General features: G+C 33.7%; 1 protein-coding gene and 1 long non-coding RNA gene across 2 annotated transcripts in view; one reads left to right on the forward strand and one right to left on the reverse strand.

Annotated features, from left to right (window-relative positions):
• Window positions 1–10,244, forward strand: part of LOC147910884 (uncharacterized) — a 30,591-nt gene extending 20,347 nt beyond the window's left edge. The window contains exon 4 of the long non-coding RNA XR_015544574.1: window positions 4,203–10,244. This is a non-coding gene — a long non-coding RNA (uncharacterized LOC147910884). The remainder of the gene's footprint in view (window positions 1–4,202) is intronic.
• LOC105149261 (uncharacterized) overlaps window positions 1–25,229 on the reverse strand; it is a 433,940-nt gene that overhangs the window by 311,403 nt on the left and 97,308 nt on the right. The window lies entirely within an intron of this gene.

Genomic DNA, 25,229 nt, shown 5'->3' on the forward strand with positions numbered 1-25,229 from the left:
ATAATATATTAAACACGTACATTTGATATTATTAGAATTTACATTTTAACATTACATTTATTTTTATGTTATTTGTTAACTTATTCATAAATTATGTTATTATATTCTAACACTAAGAAATTAAATATTAATTTAATACAAAATATTTAAATAACACAATGAGACATTACGTTAAATTAATATTCAGGTCTGTTAAAAATTCAACACAAAAAAATTTTAACAAGCACCGATTTACGCAAATAATTAAATATTTTTTTACTGTACGTAGGCTCTCTAATTTCCTTGATCTTCTTTAGAGGAAAGTTGTTCTGAGAAGATTAAGAGCGTATAATCTAAGAAAAGAGACAGCATATCGCTCATCTAAAGTTAGTTAACCCCGACATCGGTGCATCCGACCCAAACTTCCCGCTCCATACATCGTTCTGCTTCCAAAGAACTTATCGTCGCGGCATGCAAACGTCCCGATGAAACAATTAAGTCACCTACAAACGAGCGAGCGAGCCGGGAGCGAAGATGATGCAAAGCGCGTATATGCCGCGAGTACCCGTGGCGCGGCATAAATCATCCGATTCGCAGCGGTAATGATACTCCGCGACAGCTCGGTAGCGCATTATGTATGCATTTGCAGCGTTACTCGCCGCAATTACAACCGCACACGTAGCGCGACGTGACGGTGGTAATGTCGTCCTGTAGTACCTATCCGCGACTGTCAGTGATTTTAAATCGATTTATCGAAGAACGCCGGGAGGAAGTACCCGAATAAGTCTCGAGTGTCGCTGCGTTTTCATTATTGCGAAGCATTATTGGTCCATAAGTTTTACGCACATACTTCGCTATTAGATTAAAGAAGCAATGATAACACAATCTTGAGTTAAATAACATTTTGTTATTTTGAACTTGTATGTGTGTTAAAATGTGAATCAATTCATTTCTGTGATTGAGTTACTCAGTTTCGAAGTAAACAACATCCATATTAACATATTCGCTTAGTAAATAATGATAATAAACTAAATTTGAATCAAATTTACATTTCTTTAAATATTTAATAGTTAATCTTTAAATAGATAAGTGGCCACAGCACATTACAATTATCTTAATAATCATATTCTGGAAGAGGAAAATAAAAGTTCATCCAGAAATTTCATTATTTTTATTCTTCTATCTCCTAAAGGTATAAATAATGTAAATTTAATTCTCTACATACTTAATAAAAAAATGTCGTATAACTATAAAGATAAAGTTTGTTTTTTAAATATTTTGACCATCCCACCTATCTACTTAAAAAGAATAACGACATATTGAATAAGGACAATGGCGACCTATAGAAATGGTTAAAATTAATTGAAATTAATTGAAATTAATTAATTGGACATTATGAATTCAACAGCTTAATACTGTAAGAATCTATAATAACCAGCATTGACACTAATTCGTTAATATCACATAAAACCAATCAATAAAATTATGATGCGTTCCATTAATAAAAACCTAATTAACTAACAAGTACATCAAAAATATGTCAAAAGTTATATTTATAACATTACTAACGTGTAATTATTACTAAGGCATGTAATAATAATAGATTGGTCGAAAGAGCGGTGGAGCGAATCCTTGGTCGGCTTTTCTGAACAATAGAGCATCCGAGACACTGGATATATCATCGGAGCGAAGAGCAAGCCATGCCGCTAAGCGGCTTCTAGCGAACGCATGAATATAATATGGGCATTAATAAATCCAAGCAGGCGTATTAATACTGGCTAATGTATGCGCACGCGGCATTTGTTACGCGTCATTTTTATGATTTTTATCGGGCCCCAGCCCTGGTAGCGTCACAATAGCTAACCATCGTTGTTGCCCGTCCATGAACAACGCACTCTCCACCGACTACTCCGCTTGTTCCTACTCTGCTTGGTATATATATATATTGCAAGGCATTCCGCTTCCGGTACCGAAGCTTGTCGCGGGAACTTGTCGTGGCTTGACTTATCTTGAGTGTCTCTCACGGACCGTGTCACGACTAATCGAGAGCAAACATCAGGATGCTTCGATTGATCAGTACTCTCGTCGTTACAACGATCTCTAACCCCGTGACTAAGAAGCGATACATAAATAGTAGGAAATCGAAGGAAATAAAAGTGGAAATATACGTATAATTATCGCATTATATAACAACTGACATGTTCATTTATTTTATAAAATAAATTAATGCTATTATTTATAAATAACAGCATTAATTGTTAATGTAACCCTTAATGCATACGATCGATCATTCGTGTTCTTTGATTTTTTTTTTTTCTTTGAAATACTAAGGCTCGATTTTTCATTTGATTAACTTGTTAGGCTTAACCTAATGATAATGTAAAAATTGTATTTTTTTGTCTATGGTTAATTACTAAACTGATGATCTTGTAGTAAATAACTTTTAAAATTACTTGCACTACAAAACCATTAGTTTAATAATTATTCATAGCTAAAAAAACACAATTTTTACATTATCGTCAAGTTAAGTAAAGCTAAGTCTGAACCACAAGTTAACTAGATAATAAAAAAACCAGAAAAGTAGATGTCTAAATAATAATCTCTATCCTTTTTTTTAAATACATAATTTTATAAATATTTTTTAAAGATATTAAAGTATATATAAAAAGAATAATCACTTGATAATCTTTTATACTTGTAAAAATGATGAGAATTAACCTAGACACGAATAACTTATCATATGTAGTAAAAAACTGAAAAATCATGTACTAAAAGTTAATATTATTCCCGTCTTGTCTCTTTTTTATTTTCAAGTAATTATCCTGTCCTAAGCACTTGCAGCACATTTGACAATAATCATTAAGCAATAATCAAATTCATATTCATAATAGAAGATGTAATAAAAATAAATTATACGGATTTACACAGGAATTCATCGTTTGAAAATAGATTTCATCATTTTTTTCGTCAATTCGGCACCGATTCAAATCTATAATCGTAAGAATAATTTTTCTAACCGCTCTCGCATTAAAAGTTGACCACGACTGTTGAATTTGTTGAAATTCGTTTCGGCAGCCTTTCCGCGGACAGAAAAAAATGTCGTAATCAGAAAAAAGAGGGATTAGTGACATTTTTATGTAAAAGCAGATATACACTGTGAACGACAAACTGTTTCGAATGCTCGTTGTTTTACATTTCTTTAAATATCTTTATTTACTATTGTAAAACGCAGATGTATTTTAAAAGAACTGCTAACGATAACTGTCGAATATATCGATGTTAATATACGAACATGTCATTGCTAATTGCAAATGTTTTAACAATAATTTTTCAGATATTAATAAAGACTTAAATTAAACGCACGCTTAATTTATGCGGTCTTACTTATTTCATTTCGAAAAATAATCTTTTAAGCTTCTGAAGACTCTTCTCTATCCATTTATTGGGATATACGATAGTTTCTTACACTATACGTTTCTCACGTATTCATAACTTGTTCTTATTTCAAGATCGTCTTAAGTGATGTTTTAAAATGCTAATACTATTTTGTGATTGGCTTATGACGTCTAACAACTCTATTCAAAACGGTCTTAAAAATAAGAATCTATGAATACCAGTCAATAGACTGGTAAACACACATTTTAAACGCATAATTATTATTTTAGCACACTTATTTAAAGTGATAATACAGGGTCCGGCAAAATGATCTCCCACATTTTTAAATTATTAAAGATTAAAGTAATCTCATTTGCGATTAAGATTAAATTTTATAGAGTTATGTTTTGAACATTAAATAAATTATTAGACAAATAAATTATTATTAAATGATTATAATGATTATATTATCAAATTGAAAAGCAAATCTTCTGCCAACATTGTAAACTATTATCGAATCCAAAAGTAATAGGTTTGTCTGCATTTCAAACTATTATTGTGTTTTATACTATTTTTATAATCGCAATGCAACTTACGCTGCAATTATAAAAATAAATTTTTGAAAATTATTTACAAATTCATAACTTAAATGCAGTTTAACTTTCATAAAATTGTAAAAACTTGAATATAAAAAGGGAGCAAGAAGCAATGAGAAGAAAAATGTATAATAATTCATGTGATGTTTTTGATACAATTTTACATTTTCAACATGTATGATTTCAATTAATATTTAAATTAATATTTATTTACCATCTTATATACATTGTTTTTTTTTTAAATCATTCTAGGCTGCAATTTCTGCTATCAACTTCCTCCCAGCATCGGCATTTTTTATACGGAGAGGCCTCATTAAATCTGCGCGATGCTACTGCAGCAGATCCCATGCACCGTGGGATTTCCGATACGCGAGGATGAGGAATGCAGATCTGTTCGTTCTCGGGGACGAGTGAACGGGACAGCAACAGCCGTCGTTATTCGTCGGACATGCGCGCACACACAGCGCGGATATAAATGCACTCGGACGCGTCGACAGGCGGGTTTGGACTTCAGGTGACGATTCAATGCCCGTCCGCGGAAGGTCGTCCTTCCTATAGAGGAAAAAGCGCACGCTCGAACGCGCAAACATAGGCAGATATTGAGAGAGAAAAGCAAACGCGTAGAAAACGCGGAAGGTGAGGAAAGAGGACGGATTATCACGCAAAAAGGAGCGTGCAGGACATCGAGGACGTGACAACTTCACCGACCATGTCGGTACTCGTTAACGGTAATACCGTGCACCATCGACTCGGGAGTTAGCGGATGTGCATTCGTGTCGTTCGCACCGAGTTCTCGCCAAGTTCCCTTGACATCGTTATAATCGATTTGATAACAACACGGCACTTGCATGTCGCTCGCATCCTTTTATTTAATCCTTAATCTGGCAAAAAGCATTAGTTCACAAGGAAAGTCCCGCAAGTATAAAATTTAAAAAAATCTCGAAGTTTAGAGAAGATGGATCTCACGAAAACAATTTTTTTCAACTACTATAATTCGGTTTTAAAATCGAATTGCAGCACCTAAAAAAATTTTGTTCGTAATTAGGTCCATCTACTTTAAACTTACGCAAAATTTAAGATTTTGTTCATCTTTTACGCAGTAACTACAGGCAAAGTGTCACATCTTGATTAGGATCATAAGTTTTACTTCTCAGTTACTGAACAGAGTTAATATATTGTTCAATAATTGTTGATAAGATGCATGAAATTATCAGGATAGCATTTTTTCTTTTTAATACTTGGAACTATATCATCTTGGTTTCTTAATATTAATTAATGTCATTTTAATTAACATAAATTATGTAAACGAGTCTTGCAGACTCGTCTACATAATGTCAGTAACTATGTTACAGATTTTGGCTACGGAGAGTTAAATGCACGTAACGATGATAGAGATTTTGCATACCGTATATATACAAAATACTCACGAGAGAGATGAATAAACAATAGTATCGAAGGAAAGCGTGTTATAAGCCTAAAGAGAGAAAAGAGAGAAATATTTTATCACGCCGGCAGTAAAACGAGAATAAAGAAGAAGAAACTCTACGTACTTCCACACAAAACAACATTGACAACATATCGTTCCGGCGAAAGTGCACCAAATGTATACCGGATGAACCATAGTAAACGCGTGTCAGTAAATAAGTCGGTCCAACAGTGAGATAACGTACTCAGGGCGGCGGAATAAATAACGGACGTTAACAGCATCGCGCGAGAGCGAGGCGTTTATCGCCATAATGCGCGGCGTGTATATACGGTACGCCCGTTGCGTATCATTAATCGGCGATAAAGCGCCGTTTGGTCCCGAAGATCGCGCCAATAAACGGTGACACAAAAAGTCAATCATTATTAACGCGTTAGCATAAACCCCCACCGGAGCCGTGTAGTCGTCTACCGCCAGCGAAGGTGGCAAAAAACGATTGTCCGCCGACGTTAAATGAGCCTCCGCATCGCGACTGTTGACAATGACCATCCAGAGAGAGTCCAGTCGTCTTCCTCGAAAGACGATGGAAGCCTCGTGAAGGCTCGTTGAGCACGACGACGTGCCACCGCGGAAACTGCGGCCGGAGTTACGGCCTCGTAGTCGCTATCGCATCCGATGCGACGGGTCGAATGGATCTTGAAGTACGTATCCAAGCTCGGCAATAAATGTCGTAAGAAGAGAGAGCCTAAGCCAGTAATGACGCCCAGTCGCGGTGGTGAGTGTCGTCACGCGTGGCCGACCCGGGGGAAGTGACGGCTCGTCGGGAAAAAAATCCGACGTCACGGATCGTTTAAAGAGCCGCCTGTTGTCGAAATGATCCGTGACGTTCGAATCCTCATCGTGACGAGCCTTACATATTGGATTCTTTTCAACGTCTCGGAGAGGAAATGAAAAGTCAGAAAATCATAGAACCATGGTAATTCGTGAAGCGAGCAAAAACGCGCGATTTATATTTCTATTGTATAATACAATAGCGTGCTGTTTTTAGAGAATAAATTATCATAAAATGGACTGTAAATATTAAAAATCGATATATTCAGTCAATGACACCAAAAGTACACAAATGAAAAGATGTATGCATATATCTCTCTGAAAAATGTAGCATAAAATGTAAAATAAAAAATGCATATATAGTGTATAGAAAAAAACAAAAGTTTTCTATTTGTATTTTCCACTACTATCCATTTCTACCAATGTAAATTCATTTTAATCTTCAACTTTTTATTTTTTTTCTAGTTGAAAACATAAAAAGATAATTCGAATGAGATTAATCTACATAATTGATAGAAATGGACGTAAGAAATATAGCATAAAATGTAAAACAAAAAATGCACATGGGAAAACAAAAGCTTTTCTATAATTTGCAATATTTCCTACTAATGTCCATCTCTACCAATGTGAATTAGTTTTACCCTCGCTCTAATTTACTTTTTTCTAGTTCAAAACATTATAAAAAAGTAATGAGTAAATTAAAATGGAATTAAAGTTAATTTACATTGACAGAAAGGAACTAAGACTAATGGAGAAAAATAAATTCTTGACTAATCGATAAGAACCACCCTTACCTTTGAATCAGATCGCATTTGCGTGCACGGTCTACACGACGCCAACGCGCAACAACAGCCCCTCCGCGAAGCGCAAATTTCCCGTCGCTCGCGAAATTATTCAGACTGCAGAAACGTTATATCGTTGTAAGACTTTTCCCGAGCAAAATAGTACCCGTAATGACGAGAGCGTAACGCACGTAATACAAAATGACAAAAAAAAAAGACGCGGGGAACTGGAGGGTTGAACGAGGTTCGCGACCGACCAGCTGGGGTTGCCATCGGTCGCCATTATCATGTGAAATATTAAGCATCGACCACGATAATTACCGCGATGCGAACGACGCGGCTCCGATTAGATCTAAGGCGGCCGGCTAATACTGTTAATTGCAATGGATTGCGTAATTGTCGGCGCGAAGGGTATCCGCCTCGGGTGCTGTGCACGCTTTAATGCACGCGTGTCAGAGCGCGTAACGTGTGCGATTATATAGAGAGGGGAGAAAGAGACAGGTACGACTCGAGATAAGGAATAATAAGGCGGGCACGCTCTCGTATATACTTTCCTTCTTAATACGCAAATTACGATTCCGCGCCACGTTCGCTGTGCAATCGAGTGCATCTTACGTAAGCCACGCGATAAATTAACGTCGATTCTGAAGCGTGGCTGAAAAATAGATTTGTGCACGCAGACGTAATTGCGCGCGATTATCCAAATAAAGCTGTGAAAACATACAAATAACGATCTGTAATATATTCTATAACGCGGCGAGCTTTCAGTTTTTTAGACTTTTACAAATGTTTGCGTTAAAACCGAATGTACGTACCTTACGTAAAATATGTGATCAATTAACGTCAATCTCTCTTTATGTCTAAAAAAATCTGTGCGCGATTGCACACGCATTGTACGCGATATAAAATTGTCGTTGAAATAAGATGAAAATAAACAAATGTCTCTCATATCCTTTCTAATTTCATAAATTTCTTACGAATCCATTCGTTGAAATCGAGTCTTATGTAATATTCACACGAAAAGTTAACATCAATATTATACATCTTGAAAATAAATCAAATGCAATTTAGTCATAAGAAAAGTGATATACAAAAAGTAATACTTTTTGATTTAACTAATTGAATTTATCTTATATAAGACCAGCAATATTCTCCAAACTTCTTGAAGTGAAATCTCACACTCCAAAATATTTAAAATATTGCCACTAATGAAAGAGTAAATTTGCACTCTTGAATAAGAGTGGTAGATCTTTCACTCTTTTTTTAGTGATATTTCATACTTTTGGAGTGAGATTCACTCCAAAAAAGGGGTAAGTTACTTTCCTTTGGAATTAGTTTCCTTTGAATCTCACTCAAAAAAAGAGTGAAAATCTGCCACTCTTATTCAAAAGTGCAAATTTTTCATTCTTTTCCAATAACGACAGTATTTTAACTCTTTTAGAGTAAGATTTCACTCCAAGAAATTTAGAAAGTAGAGCAATGACCAAAAATTATTTTACTAATCCAATTTTCAATCTTTTTTACGAGTCTCTTTCAATCAATTCGTGAAGAGAAATCCTAGAAAGAGATACGGATCAACATAAAACACCGGAAACAACGTACATGATATAAGAAAATCCGAAAGCTATAATAAAAGATACTTTGTTATGCACCGGATGTTATAAATCATATATTATTAATTCCCAGACAATTATACATCGATAGAAAATCGTGCATTAAACGAATTAATGCTCTATGTAGATTATTATATATAATTTTGTAAACAACAACGATATTAATCGATTCATAAATTTATGAGCGCGGGAGAAATCCTGAATAGGATAATTAATCCCCTTTCACATTTTTGTACAAAGAACTGCAGACTCAGAAAGAAGAGTATCAACCATTAAGCAATTAAATTAAGCATTATAAATTTATACTGTTAATATCGTATAAAAGTAGTTTTTAATTTTAATTTATCGATATATAAAGAAAAATATCGCGGACAACTTGATGTTCATTGTAAATATTTATATAGTGATAGTTTGGAACTTTTTGAATTAGATGACCATTCAAATGTTAATACTAAAATTTTCCATACAAAAAACTTATGTCACCTCGTGAAGAAGTAGAATTTCGTTGCAATTTAGAACGCCACCTGATTCTCGTTCTTTTGCACGACTATAAAAGAATAAAGCAGACTGAAGTATGCTAAAAAGATACATGTATGTTGGTTACTAAAGACCGTGCCACACAGGGAAATAAATGATCCCATTACAACCATAAATCAATCGTCGCAAAAAGAGCCAAAGTTGCCGACACGGGCAGAATGATATGCAGAGATATAAAGAAATCCATATGAGCACAAAGAAAACAAAGGTGTTATCGGAAATTCATATTGGATCTCTTTCACTACATTTTCAAAGAAAAATTCTTTTAAAAAAAAAATTTTTATTTCGAGTTTATAAAAAGTCTACAGATTCTTATCCTTGAAAATATCCAAATTATTTATTGAAACGCGTCGAAACCAGACAATACTTCGAATTAAAAATTTTAAATGTTTCTCTAAAATAAATTCTTCCTGCGTGCCACACAGTTTTATAATCGCATCTTTACGACGTCAGATTGCGCTCGAAAAATACAAAATAAATATGAGAAGAATCGAGAAATAATTCAAACGGAAAGAAACTCGAAAGGAACTCTTCTCCCACGAGATCTAAGCGGCTCTTTCTGTAATCGCGGTTTCGTTTTCTTATTCGCACGGTGTGTTTAGGAGCTGTTGAAGCACGATCCTTCGGGGCCTTGGATTTGCAGGGAAAAAGTGCCAGGTAATTTGTGACGAGGTGCTGACGGCGCGATGCAAGCTCGAGCATGTACGCACCCGTTGTTATATGTATATATATCCTTATACTTGTACGTAAATACGCGACAATGTCGGCGGCAGTGACGACGGCAAAGGCGCGACTCGCGCGCGATTGCTCTCATTAGCCACAAATGTGTCTAGATAATTTGATAAAAGCGCGGATTCCAATGTCGCGTAAATGTAGGATATATATGACTCTGAATCGTTTAAAGACGTCACTCCTGCGCTCGTCGTTCAATTAAATTTGCTTGAAATGCCACGCGGCATTTCTTACGTCGAAAATACCATCTCTCTTCATAAGAAGGGGAAAATATGTGAATTAAATATATACAGGAGATTTACTAAAATCTAGTAAAACATTCCTAGATTTTTCAAATTTTTTAATTCAAAATTCTTGGCAAAATTATAAAATTTTTTAATACAACCTTGAAGTAAATTGTAACGTAAGTAACGCAAAAAATTATATATTGTAAATTAGTAAAAAATTTAGATTCTACGAAACTATATACCTATTCTAAAAAAGATAATCGTAAAAATAATATTTTCAGAAAGAAACAGAATTTAAATTTAAAAATAAAATTTGCAAAATTTTCTTAAATACCAATAATTTTACAAAAATCTTTAATTTTTCAATAAAAAAAATTTCAAAATCAGGGATATTTAATTCAGCCAAAAGAACGACAAGAACTTATAGTTTAATTATACAACTGAAAATTTTAAAAAGAAATTTTTATGAATCATACATGAGAAGGCGTGTCATCGTGTGGCATCATATTACCTGTATATAGAATACTCCCGAGTTCTTGCATCATTTTTCAATCTTTTTTCTTCGTTGCCTCTTTTTGAGTTGCATTTATCTTTATGATCCTTCCATTTTTCATGTTTTCATTTTCCCATCTATCCTTTTTTTTTTGAAATTTTGACAAAAATTCACTTTACGTAATGTATTCAGAAATATATAGTTATCCTAATATCTTTCATACGTGATCGTTCGGAAAAAAGCAAGGAACCATGCATGTGTACTATTATCCTACATCAACGTAATCAGTCACTCATATACACGAAAAAAACAAATTTGCTAAAATATCTAAAAATTTAGCTAAATACAGATCTGAAAATAATTTTGTTTGGATCTTCAAAATAATTATAAGATAATATTTTAATAATTATACTTCATATTTTTTATTAATTATACTTTAATAATTATGTAAGATACTCAAACTGGTTGCTAGAATGTCAAAACTTTTTTCAGTATTAATGTGTAAGCATTCTACATAATTATTTTAATCATCAAATAAAGTTATTTTCAGATTACATTTGTATCTAGATAAATTTTTAGATAAATAAGGCGTAATATCATGTTTTCAATATTTATTCGTATACATCTTATTACAAACATAAAAAATATGCAAGATTTTTCTCAACGAGAATTACTCATTGCAAGTACCGATATTTACAAGGACCACGTGGATCGCAAGCCATAAAGTGTATGAAATTCTGTTTCTTTCTTTTCAATATGTAAAATTGAAGCGAAGTATTAATAATCGCCAGCGTGTAGATATTCGGCTCGTTCCGAAACGAAAACGAGTCGTTCACGATGGCCGAATACGCGAGAGAAACGCGACAAAACCTGCGTTACACGTAGGCGTGTCTACTTTCCGTGATAGGAACTCAGAGCGTCGAAGAGCAGTTAAATTACAACAAATTCGATTCTCTACTTAAGCAAAGGCAGCAGGTTATCAGCTTGTTCTGCCTTCCTTTCGTCCTTGATGGTGAAGTTATGGACTTTCACGCATTTAAAACTATCGTCGCCTTGCCAAGTATAATAATATATTAATAATCGACTAGCGACAAAGTAAATTAATTTATCACAGAAACTGTCAAGCGACAAAATAAAATATCCCGAGAGGACGCTAAATAGCAGTAGGCAAATATTAATGTTGATAATAAGAAGATTTCATCAGTAATAAATTCAAGTAATAAATTTCAAGCTATTTTATAAGTTTCTGCAATAACGGCATTCTTTTCAACAATTTTATTTATGCATCAATTTTTATATTAATATATAAAATATTTCAAAAAAAGAAAACCAATGCTGTAAATTATATTCAACATAAATTTCCTTACTATGATTACAGATTTATAACTGCAAAATCGACTGTCATAAGATTTCAACATTAGAAATAAAATATCATAAATTATCTTACTTTCTACCTTAACTTTGCGACGCAACGTATATTGATTCGCAATACGAAATTATCTCTCCTACATAAATTTACCTCTCCATACTCTGACGAAGAATTTATAATATAGTTACGCTGGCTTTATAAGATCCATTTAATTTAAATTAATTAAAAGTTACTTTAATTAATTTCCAGAAACCAATACTGGCATAACTCGTAGGTATTAAAAAATAAAATGAATAATATTATAAGTGTATTTTAATAGTATATTTCAATAATAGTTAAAATTTACAGATGAAATATAAAAATTCAATTCAATTTTTTGACATTTTTTACATAGAGATTTATAATTGAGTTAGCGAAGTCAATTTTATAATAATTTTATGATAGAGAGTGCGTAATCAAGAAGTTGATATCCCAAGTTAATCTACTTCACGTTCACCTGTTCATAAATATTCTCTCATTCTTTCTCCAAAATTTCACAGGCACGAAGTGCATCTCTCATGTTCAACCAACTCCACCCCAACCTGTATCCCAGTCTTATCTTCGAATCGTCGCAGCGTTAATGAAGCGGATCGTTGCTCGGTGTACACCTAACCGATGAGCCGAGTCGTGGAACGTACGCGCCGTGCGCGACGCTCACTTGCTCGACATTCCATACAAATGTTCCAGCCGATCAGATTATTCGTTCTGGCTGATCCAGCAGCCCACCTCCCTCTGTTCCCTCCCGCAGCCACGTCTCTCTTTTTTTCTTCTCCGCAACGACAACCGCCATGGCGCGTCCTGCGTTCCGCATATCCACAATTCACCGAACATAGTTAAAGAGACGCGTGCATCACCGTTGCGTTTCCAACATCCACCGTTTCTAAGTTGAAATCAACTTGCTCTTGAAATTATTATACTATCAGAAAAAAATGAAATGTTCTCGTCTCGTTGAATTGGGTACAATCTACAACGGTACAAGCTGCGAGAGTTTTTGGTAGACTAAAACGCGAGATTTATTGTACATTGTATGTGCTGATGCAACATCAGACTTAATGAAAGAAATTGCTCTTTTTCTATTTATAATTAAAAGATGTAAATAAAAACTGAACTTTTATAGCTTGCGTTATCTTGTTTCTAAATTTAATATACTAATACCTTTGCTATTATTTTTACTCTTTAAACGTCTTTTCAGTATGACATACTCATTTTTTTTCAATAGTTTTTCAATACTCTCTCTATTGCTAAAACTTTTTTATAAAAATACATACACATATATCTCTGTGTGCGAATTGTTCTACAAATATACTTATTCCCCTTCTTTTTGAGGGATCGTCTGACCATCTGATACTTTTATCCTTCCGGCATATTGATCTATATTCCCTTTTTTCCATATCTCACTAAAGCTATTATTATTGTATTATTACTATACTAAAAAAAAAGATTGGCTGCTGCAGCAAATTAGATGGTAAAATATGGCATAGCATTTTTAGTTGACTGTGGTAGCCAATTTTTGGTTGCAACAGCTAATTATTGGTTGCGTTAGCCTATCCGCAATGTCAGTATAGGATTTCAATAGTCTAACACAACGAAAAATTGGCTGCTGCAATCAATTAAAAATGCTATGCCATATTTTACTATCTAATTTGCTGCAGCAGCCTATCCTTTTTTCAGTATATTATTATTATTATTATTATTGTTGTTGCGTTATTGTTGTTATTATTACATTTATTTGATAGTGTTATGTTCCTTAATATTTGACGTTTAGATTTAAAAAAGTTTTTTACTTATAAAAATTATAAGCAACCAAATTGGGTAATTGGGAATGTACTAGTATGTTGTTTACCGTAGTAAAGCATAAGAGTTACGTTAGATTGTATCGTATTTCCACTTTTCCTCGAACGTTTTTATTGCACTATTACGTGCAAAAATGTGTGTTCGTCAGTGTATAAATTATATGAGTGCTTATATTGCGCTCATAGTGTATTGACCTCAGGTTCGCGAGTTCACTAAGCCTAAATGACTATGCAAATCAGTCATCTCTAGGAGAAGCTGCTCTTTAATAGGATTTTAAATACCATGACATCTATGTCGAACGGTATGGTGCCATTATGTTTTAGTGTTATGTATATTCCGACATTTAGTTATTACAGTAACGCGCATTAAGACAGAAACGTTATAAGCTCATTCTAAAAGATATAATACGCGAAGCTAATTTTATCAGCTTTTGACATGATAATTATTTATTAACATATATTTCTGATGTATAATATTAAAATATACGCACAAGTATTCTTTAATAAATTCAGATCCTTCTCAAATAAAATGCGTCCATAATTTATCAAAGAATACAAACATATTGCAGGTCCTCCTTTTAAAAACAACTTATATAAGTCTTCATGTATACATCGACAATGTACACCTTCGCAGTAACCAGAATTACATCTCGAATAATCTCCATTTGTCTTTTTCTTCAAACCGTAAATCGTTAATCGTGATTTGACGTACAAGTTGTATGCGCTCATTATTTTTTATCGAACATAAGTCTTAAGATAAACGCGCCGAATATCCGTGTATTTGCATAAGACACGTATCACGCGAACGAATCGATCGTGGATGCTGCGTGCTTCTCGGTAGCAGTCCCTCTCGCGAGGTAGACTTAAATTACTCCTGCGCCTTAAAGCGACACACGCGCCTTAAAAGCTCTCGTACGAGACACTCGTTTCATTCGCGATACTTATCGGCACGTAAGTACACAATACGGCCAGTTCGACTTTAAAGAATGTCGATATACACGAGCGATACGCTCTTACGTTTTTATTACAGAATGTAAAAACTTCGACGTATCCACCGAATGTTACAAGGTGTATCTTTGCATGTACGCGTATAACAGGTAAGCGGGAAATTTATGCCAGCAAGATAAGCATAACTGCTATCAAGATAATTGAGAAATTCGCGAATATGTTTCTGTCAATTCCCGCTTGTTCGAAGAAATATGGAAACTTATCTTATTCTTTTAAATATGCGTAATAAATTTTTCCAAAAAAAGATACGTATGTAATAGTATCTATTGTCTTTCTTAAAGAAGATTTGTGTAGCGTTTTTGTAGACATTTTCTATTGAACTCGTACTGTGAAATCATATTCAAATCGAATTATTTTTAATCATTTCATAAATCGTTATTGCTTCTATTCAATATACGTCGTTAATTAAAATAATAGAATTAAATAATTTAACTTAAGAGAATGTATTATATTTAACTCAAATTTATTATTTATTAAGCACATGTTAATATAAACGTTATTTATTTTGAAATTAACAACGAAAATGGATTCATTTACATTGTGACACACATGAAAATTGAAAATAACAAAATATTATTTAATTCAAGAAATTGGGGTTACCCCGTTTATATATATATAATTAATATATATTATATATATATATATAAAATATATATTACTCCGTTAATATTGAACAGCATGATATCATAATACGATTACAAATTTATAATTAATAATAAATGCAATACGTAACAGATGCAAAAATATGTTTTGATCCTCGAAATCAATAAAATACTTAATTGATCTTAACTTGTTCGTCGTAATAATTCGAACATGTCTTTTCCATCAAATCTCTCATTATTTTTGACATAAACGGGCACAGAAATCGCGAACAGATTCGAGATCGTCGATTTTCTGCGCGAGGGGGTCCAGTAATTTCGCCGGTTATCTCGTAGCAGAGAAGGCAAGAGCGGCGGGACGCGAGCCTGTGGGAACCTTAAGTAATTTATAGGATGTAGTAACGGTATTTTTACAACATTGGACATTGCAGCATGGGAACGGTAGACCGGCAAAAAACTGGAGCTGCGCGATCGAGGTCGCGGCTTACCCGCGTACGCCCACGAGCGCTAGACAGGCATTGTCTCGCGCATCTTAAAAACGCGCTCTCCTTTAAGGATCTCCTCTTCCCACCGTAAATCACGACGATGAGCTTAAATGATCGCCGCGCCGCGCGCTCGCCTAGTTAACTCCATATTTTTCATCCTCCTACCCGTGCGCGCCGCGCCGCGTAATTATTAAAACGCATCCAGGAAGCGTGCAGTTCACGCATACAAACGATTATGTTGTTTCGGCTCATTCAACTACGCCTTTATATACCATCTACCTTAATGACTTTATCTACTTTTCGCGCTAATAATCGTGTGGAAATTGTTTTGAATAAATCATTAAATGGGCGTATATAAATCTTTCCTACGTGGAAAAAAAAAACGATCTTACTGAAATATATGTATAAAAATTTAGTTAGATACAGATCTGAAAGTAATTTTATTTAATTATCAAAATAACTATGTAGAAGGTTCAAACTGATTGCTAAAATATCTCATTTTTGTATAGCATTGATCGTTACACTTGAGTTTCTTACATAATTTTTTTCATGATCCAATAAAATGATTTTTATATATCTAGATAAATTTTTATTTTATTTTTCAGCGAAATCGTTTTTTCCGTATACTATATTCACTTTTTGTAAAGATCTTTATAATTACAAATATAAAAAGTTTCAATAATTAAATCTACTTTTTATAAATACTTTTTAATACTTTATAATTACTAAAAATTAACGAAAACATAAAATTACACCTTGATTATTCCAATTCTTTCATCAACCTAATTCAAAAATTAAGATAAGTGACTGCCGGCGTGTTAATAAGCAGTATATGAAAACAAATCAAATGTCTATTTATAGTATATTAGTTACACGATATATTTCGAATTTCATGGTTATTACAGAAACTTCTAGGTATATTACAGCTACGAGGGACACCGCGTGTGTCGCGATAATTATCGCGCGGCGGGAGCGTGAATCCCTGCGGACTTAGAACGATAATTATAGTCCACAAAAAGCGGTTGTAAATCGACTAATGTTTGCAAAAACTTACACGACACAAAGTGTGAGAATGCTGTGAGACGAATACGATGAAAGTGCAATTCGGGATTCAGACGAATAACGAGCGAAAGTAAGAACGTAGTTCCTCAATTTTCTTTCTATGACAGTAATTGTATTATTTAAAAATAAAACGATGGGACTTACATTATAGTTTTTCTGCGTTTTCTTACGTCGTATACAGAGAAATGAGGAAATATAGATGAGAGAATATAATAGACGAAAGAAATCCAAACGATAAAGTCGTCTGTCTGACAGCTTCTCCTCCGTTTACTTCTTAATCGGCTTCGCGGAACCCACCAGCCGTACGATATTATTTGACAATAGTTGGATTATAGGCGAAAGACACGGCGGCAGGTGGATATAAAAGGTAGACGTCGGTTTTCATGAGAATACAAGGCCTAATCAGGCAGGAGGAGCGGCATCCAAGAGAGCCATCGCCTGGATTGCTTTATTACATCGTCATCGTCCTTCTCCCGCTTCGAACCTCTCGAGAAGTGACCAACTAGTATTTCGTAATAGTCGGAAAGATCTATTGTAAATCAACTGAAACCATTAAAAATTTCGCAACAATTAACTAACGGCAATCAAATATCGGGATGCAGAGAAGATCATACAGCGACGCTGTAGGTGCGTGATTGAAATTGGAGATTGAATTGGAGTTTAAATTAGAAATATCCTACATTGATTCACGTCGAGACTCATTGCGTCGCTGCATACTAATTTTCTCGATTGCTTGAAAAGTACTGGGCTTTTCTCTCGACTGTATTCAACTTTACGTGTGCCTTTCACTTATTGTTACCAATAAATAAATTATTTGATATTATCTGTCGCTTTACTATGTATATTATTAATAGCATTTACTACTACATGTTATTTTAATATTACAATGTAATAAAATTATCATTCCATTTTTTAATACTTTAATTCATATATAATCATATAATAATGTTCTGAGCATTTTATTTTTATACCTTATATCAGAAAAATTTACTTATTAAAATTGGGTATTCAAATGATACCGATCGAATTTGAGTTATTTGTAATTTGACATTATGATTGAATAGTGAATTATTACAAGTATATAACACTGCAAATCACACTTCTATTTGCTCGGATTAGGAAACTTCGATGAGTAGATCTGCTCTCGACGTTGGAATAATGATAATCAATAATGAAATTGATAAGAGAGGCAACGAAAAAATAGAGTTATATCATCAGGACACGATAATGCAAAATATTTTCTCTCTTAAAGTGGCGTTTAACGTAGCGGTTGTGAACTTCGCAAAGTGAACTCTAAAGGAAAGCCACAAGCGGGAAAATCATCGCATCGGAGTCAATTTTTTATTAAGACAGTCATCATATAAGAGCAATTGAGTGCCGGGGACAACGCCATTAACACCATTCGCGATTAATGTGTACCCGACACGCATCGTCCTCCGCTCAAGTATTGGGCAAGTTATCCTTGAGATATTTTTGAGGACAGGTTTTCGCACGCGTTATACCACAATGATACGCCAACACATGGTGATCTTCTCCTCTCTTAATTAAAAATAACGATTGCTCGACGTAATCGACGACGGCGGTATTCGCCGAAACGGGATTGGCACGGATAATCATAATTTCCCTTGACATTTTTCTCGGCCGCATCCGAGTGGTGCATCCCACTGCAATTGACACAACCGCGACTCAGCTCCGCGGATGTTCAAGGATATACCTGCCTGTCGCCTTCGTACCCTATCGCGTATGTCCGTTCTCTACCGGTTGCGCGATTCTGAGAGAATGGAACGTCGTACAAAATAGCGAAACTCCACAACAGCGCGTAAATCGTGGAGAAACGCGCGATAATGTAGGAATTTTATAAGTCAAATGAATGAGCCTGTGTCGTTAATACCGTGTCGTATACTAATTTGACTTGGGATAATAACAAGTAGTTAGAGTCTCTAATAATTAATTCGTACGATTACTTGAATGAAAGATACGTTTAATAGATATAATTCATTAGAATTTAATCGCTTCTCGTATCTTTTTAGATATCAATTATCTGTATATAAAGTCACACTTTCGTAAGATGATGACAACAATCTACATTGGATTAACATTTAACTACGTTAAACATTTTTGTCATTCATTTATGTTTGCATCATTTATAATTAGTGTACTACTTGATGTTCAGTAATTCTGTATACTTATTAAATTTATCATTGGAAAAAATCGGCTTCATCGAAAAATTCTTTAAGAAAAAAAGATGAAAATTTTATGCAATTGATCTTCATTAGCTAGTAACTTCTGAAAAAAATTAATAATTTTGAAGAATAAGAAAGAATGATCTACGATAAGAAAATGGAAAGAGAAAATTAAAATTTAACTAAATCAAACATTTTGTGTCATTCATTTATATATTTGTATCACTTATAATTAAAATATTATTTTCTAAATGTATTACTTTCTTTCTTTAGTAATTCCAAATATTAAATTTCGCAATAAAAAAAATCGGCTAAAAATTCATTTAAAAATTTTTTGGAAAAAAAGATGATAAAGACTTCATGCAATCTTCACTGGCGAATACCTTGTATGAAAAAAATCTATGCACTAATTTTGAGGAATAAAAAAGAATGATTAGAGTATGACAAGAAAATAGAAAAAGCGGAAAAAAAAGAATGTTGAATAAATATATTGCACTAATTGTCAATCGTTGATGTGTGCGAATTGCTTATCACAAATATGTTTTAGGTATGTTGATTATGTTAGTAATTACTTCAGTCGATTGACTCAGCTAATATCAATATGAATTTTGCGTATACAGCACACGGTCGTAAATTGATAGATTAATATACGGTTTAATTTCACGCGATGCGAACTACGCGATGACCTCACGCTTTATCCGCCACGTACAACAAGTAATATGTACAAGGATCAAGAATCCTCATTACTGGTGGATTTATTTAAAATTTATAGCCGTTGCTCAATACATTACGACTTGAAAATAAACTTACATAGCATTTAATGAGTTAAAAATATTTTATCATATTATATTAAGTAAAATCTATATACTTGTTTTAACTAAAATTAAAAAAAAAATTTTCTTTTGGCATTTTTGTTCCAAATTGTCAAATTATATCCATATACTATTAATAAATAATAAATAAATTTATTATTGTATAAAAATCATAAATAAATTTAATCATATCGTAAATAAATAATAAATTCATTATTATATAGAAATCATTAGATATTTTATTAGCAATTAGTGAGAGAAATTCCACATTTAATTAAACAATAAGACAACTGAAGAATCTTAATCAGCATATTTGCTACCACACATTACGATTAGTTAGTTATGATTTCCTCTCTCCCTCCTCACCTTCTTTCTCCCGCCTCTCTATTCTATATTAAACATTTATAACAATGTTATTGTATTCGCAACGATCAACACTAAACGATATAAAGACTTTTATCAAAAAGAAATGTTACATTTGACTCACAATCAGTGATACATTTTTTTAATAAAGAAACAGACTAGGAAAAATTTCTATTAAGCTTAAAAATGAATGAACTCTAAATTAACAACAATTCGTGTTTAAAGAAAATCCTAATTTAAGATTTAAGATTTCTTATTTTTTTATCTTTATGTACGCTGGGAAAGAAGCAATGTCATTGTCGGACGGTTACGCTCATGAACCTAACTTCAATACTTCATTTACTCTTACTAACTACGCCCTTCATTCTAACATTGTCGATCACGATTTTACCGCAATCGGCCTCTCTTACGAAGGAGGCACGCGACCTTCAACGTACGACGTTGATCAAAGTACCGCGAGACAGACGTTTCCGCAAACGAGTTTCCGCGTAGCGATCCAGCCGCTCATACTTCAAACATTCCGGCCCTGATACGTGTCCAGTCGGGTTAATCCACTGGCAACTCAATTATTATTATTTATCTCGATGAGAGAGGCCACACCTAATGGCCGACCTTATTCCCGGTGCGCGGCGACCGGCAGTTCGTACATTTGCATGTAATTTACTTAAATCAACGACGGAGATCGGCGCGTTTCATCGACGTAAAGCACGGCCAAGTCGTTTCCCCGATTTCTACGAGGTGTAGTCCAGCATGTACCGATTGCGGTCCACTCCGTCTGGTGACGGGATCGCTCGCAGTATACTCTCGTTTTCGAACAATTATGCACAAGGGCTTGTTTTCGCTGCACGACTTTACGTGACGTGCTGGCTTACGACGATATCAATTTAAAACTATATTCGAGCGCAACAGTAATTTAATTTGAAAACATTAATCTAAAATCGAGCATTCGAAACAATTAATCCTGGAATTGATTGTCCCAATTTTAAAATTGATTTTCTCCACTTCTTAAAATAGCAAATAAGATTGCTGTTATAGTGAACCCTGCCTTTCTTCAATTACACTACAAAATGCCGCTATATGATGAAATATGTGACTGTAACTAACGCAAACTACGTTGAGCAAATCCAACGATTACATAACGGTGGAGCAGTAATTGCATCTGATTGATGTATACCAATAGATCTCTAAACGATCAGATTCAATTGCTGTGATTTCGATCCTATATGATACTGTCTCAAGATCGAGCATTGCAGACCGCAAAGTTTTATGCCATCCACTAACGCTCTTATTATACGTTTTAATTATTTCACAGTTCTAGATATTCTCAATATTTTTGTATATATTTCTTATTATATTGATTTAAACTTTATTCTATTGATTTTGAAATTTATGTCTTAAGTTGTACTGTTTTAGGTCTAATTTTAGATTTAAGTTTATAAATAGCATCATTGCTGATATCTCGCGTTTGTAGTACAGCTTGAAATTGATTATTTTTTTATATAATCGCTTTATTACCACTGCAGCTTTATAAAAATTATTATCATTATCATTATTATTATTTCGTCATTATACATTCTCCAATGTGATTTTTTATGATAGAATCGTTTCGATACACACTTTTAATTCGGATAAAATTAATTCGGAATCAATACAAATTGACAGCAACCTCGAAATAGTGTCATAAACATTTTTATATCGGCTTTAGCTAGAAATTATTATAATCGTATAATAAACGTAGATCCACTAGATACTTGGAATCGATACTACAAATCACGGACTTCTATAATAAACTCAGAAGGATCAACTAATTTTATGACGAAGAATCGATAGTTTCTATCATCACATGAAAGTGGCACAAGTCGCTTCTAACATTGACCTTACGAGTCGCCAAACACGTTTAAAGATGACTTTACGAAAAGAATACTACACGTGCACATCCACCATTCATCACAAATTATTCCTTTTTCTCCGTGACTGTGTTTATTTTCTTCGAATGATTATATTCTATTTTGCTTCACTTGAATTTAGATTCGAAAATAACAAAAATTTCTGAGATAAATAATGACGAGTAGTACAAATGAAATATTTCTACAATAATATTTGTTTTAATAATCAAGTATGAAAGAATTAATAATTTTCAATGTACACACAATTTTATCTAAAAATCGAATGCTTTATTTTGTCATTATATATAAAATTAAATTATTTAATACAAAATTAAACTGCAAAACTTTCGTGCTTGTAATATTAAATCATTCCAGATGTACGTTAGCATAGAGAAGGAGGAAGCGATTTAAACACGAAGTTGAACGAAGTCATGACTGTTGGAATGAATACCGTGGTATCACGTAATCGTGCGGAAAGAGAACGCGATTTGGGAACGGTCGATTGGTCGGAGATTGATTTTCGCGCGACTCTGTCACAGGGAAATTAGCCAAACCGCTACAAACCGGTTCGATACCATGCTTCGACCGCGCCTGTGCCTGGTCAATGATTGCTTATGCATTTATTCCAATCCAAATAGCGTCTAGTATTCCAGTCTCGGCGTTGAAAATAACAATTTACCGATAATTCAACGTTCACCCATAATAGACGCCACAACTATGACGCTAAAGGATGCGCGATTCGTGTATCAATCAAATCGTGTATCAACCAAACGATACTTTTTAAAAACAAATCTCCGTAAAAATTGATGATTTTTAAAAAACTTTTCATTTATGAAAAAAAAAATTTCAATGTAATAGTTTTAATGTGCTAGTTTTTTGATAACAAAAATTTATAAATAATTGCAGTATTACTTTTTGTAGCACTTCAACAAAAGAGGAGATCTTGAAGTTTCGAAACTTAATGAGGCTCCAGATCTCAAATTGCTGAAAAATTATAATATAAGTTATATATAATATAGTTTTTCAAGCATTTATGAATTCTTTAAAATTATACTTGTTATATCTCAGAATTACCACTATTACATCCACTATTTCGCTTGAATCTTATTAGATATACGTTTTAATTATTCTTTTTCTCATTTTTAGAATTAGAAGAAGATAAAGAGTAAGTTAAACTGAGATTAAAGATTTACATTGGTGGAAATGGGTACAAAAGTTTTTTTCATTAATGATCGTTAAAAGGTCTTTAAAAATTACCAATTTCTACGTGAATTTATTTTAAAGAAGTATGCTTCGGTTCTTAATCGCTGAAAGATTGCAGAAAGTAATGTAGCAAGCATTTATAATTTTTTAAAATTATCTGTAAAAACTGGCATTACTATATTAAAGATTCTTCTTAAACGACTTACTTATCGGCTTCTTAGAATGTCGCCGTTTTCGCACGAAAGAAAGACATTGTTCGACTTAATATCGCGGTCGCGTCACTCTCTTGCGCGCAAGCCACTGATAGGTTACAGCTGATTGCAGTAATCTAAGCGTCGATGTTCCGCCAGAAAAATTCTTAAAACCCTAGCAACGCGCGTGAGGCATTACTAACTAACGGTACGCGTAAGTACGGGCTTTAATATGCGAGAGAAATTATAATCACTCCGAAGCTCTCAGCGAGACCGACGTGCCTCGCGTGTGTTGTGTTCGCAAAAATCATTTTTTTCGCAACACCATGCTCCTCGTCAATTTTTATCGTAAGCGCAATAATCAACGTATATGTTACGTCGAATATTTTCCTAGTGAATAACGTATTGAATAGCGTATGCAATACCACGTGCGCAATTCTATGTACGTGATCAATATACGCACCATGCGTTAGATATTCTCCCTTAAGTTTCACGCGTACTAAAATTGATGTGTTTACGCAGCACGATTTACCATTTGTAATTCCTGCACACGTTGTAATCGATATAGGTATGCATGTACATACGTATTAACTATTCTCCTCGTAAATAACGCAACGCATACATTGTTTAACAAACGACAGGCGAATCGAAAGTAATTAGTCACGAGAATAAAGGCCATTACAAGTAAAAAAATTTGAATCGTAATCGTGAGGCTGTAAATATGTCAACCAATCATATTCGAGTGTATTCAAATGTAAGACCGTAATTTTGATTGTAATTAATTGATATGCTTATGGCTTTACGGTTACGACTGAAACTTTTTTCGGCTTCAAGATATATGGCATTCGATTTAAAATTCAAGTAGTCGAAGATGTAGCAATCACAGTCCGAGTCGCGCTTGGTCGAGTGTGAAAAACTAATGGTGCTCTTGTTCGATTGAGGCACGGATTGAAAATGCTTTGGTAATTGTCTACCTTAATATAGGAATCACTTCAGCGTGCATTTCAACAAGAAATGGATATTAAAGTGGATATTTATAGCTAAAATTTCTATTTAAATGAAATTTAAAAAATTTCCAGAATCAATTATTAAAGTCATTAAAATATTTATGCAAATATTCTAAAAAATATAGGTGTAGGTTTAACGCTACGGGTGTTGAACATATTTCTCACCGTGTTAGTGTGATGTAAACACCAACACGTGTAGATATCATGAGTTTGAAATTCATATTGAATCTACATCATATTGATATTTATATCGACATCAACACGGTGAAAACTATATTTAACACTCATAAAATTCCACATCCATATTTTTTAGAATAGTAGCCAAATTATTTTGCAGCTTAATTATATACAACTTGTATTCGCATTCATATATTTCTCGCATACATACTTATTCACATCTCATTTATGATAAATAAAATAAATAAAATTGAAGCTAAATTTGAATCTTAAACGCATATCATTAACATCATCTGTAGAAACGACAGAACAATCCTATAAATTCGACATATCGTACTTTAAAAACGTTCTTGCGCGTGTTCGATGTGTTCGGAGCAACATAATGCGAGCACGATTAACGCGAACGATTCGTTCAGCAGATGCTAATAAAGCAGCTACGAGCCGTGGTGTGGAAGTACGAGGAT

Source organism: Acromyrmex echinatior, chromosome 1 (assembly GCF_024713525.1).
Source record: "Acromyrmex echinatior isolate Ae372 chromosome 1, ASM2471352v2, whole genome shotgun sequence".
Taxonomy (NCBI): Eukaryota; Metazoa; Arthropoda; class Insecta; order Hymenoptera; family Formicidae; genus Acromyrmex; species Acromyrmex echinatior.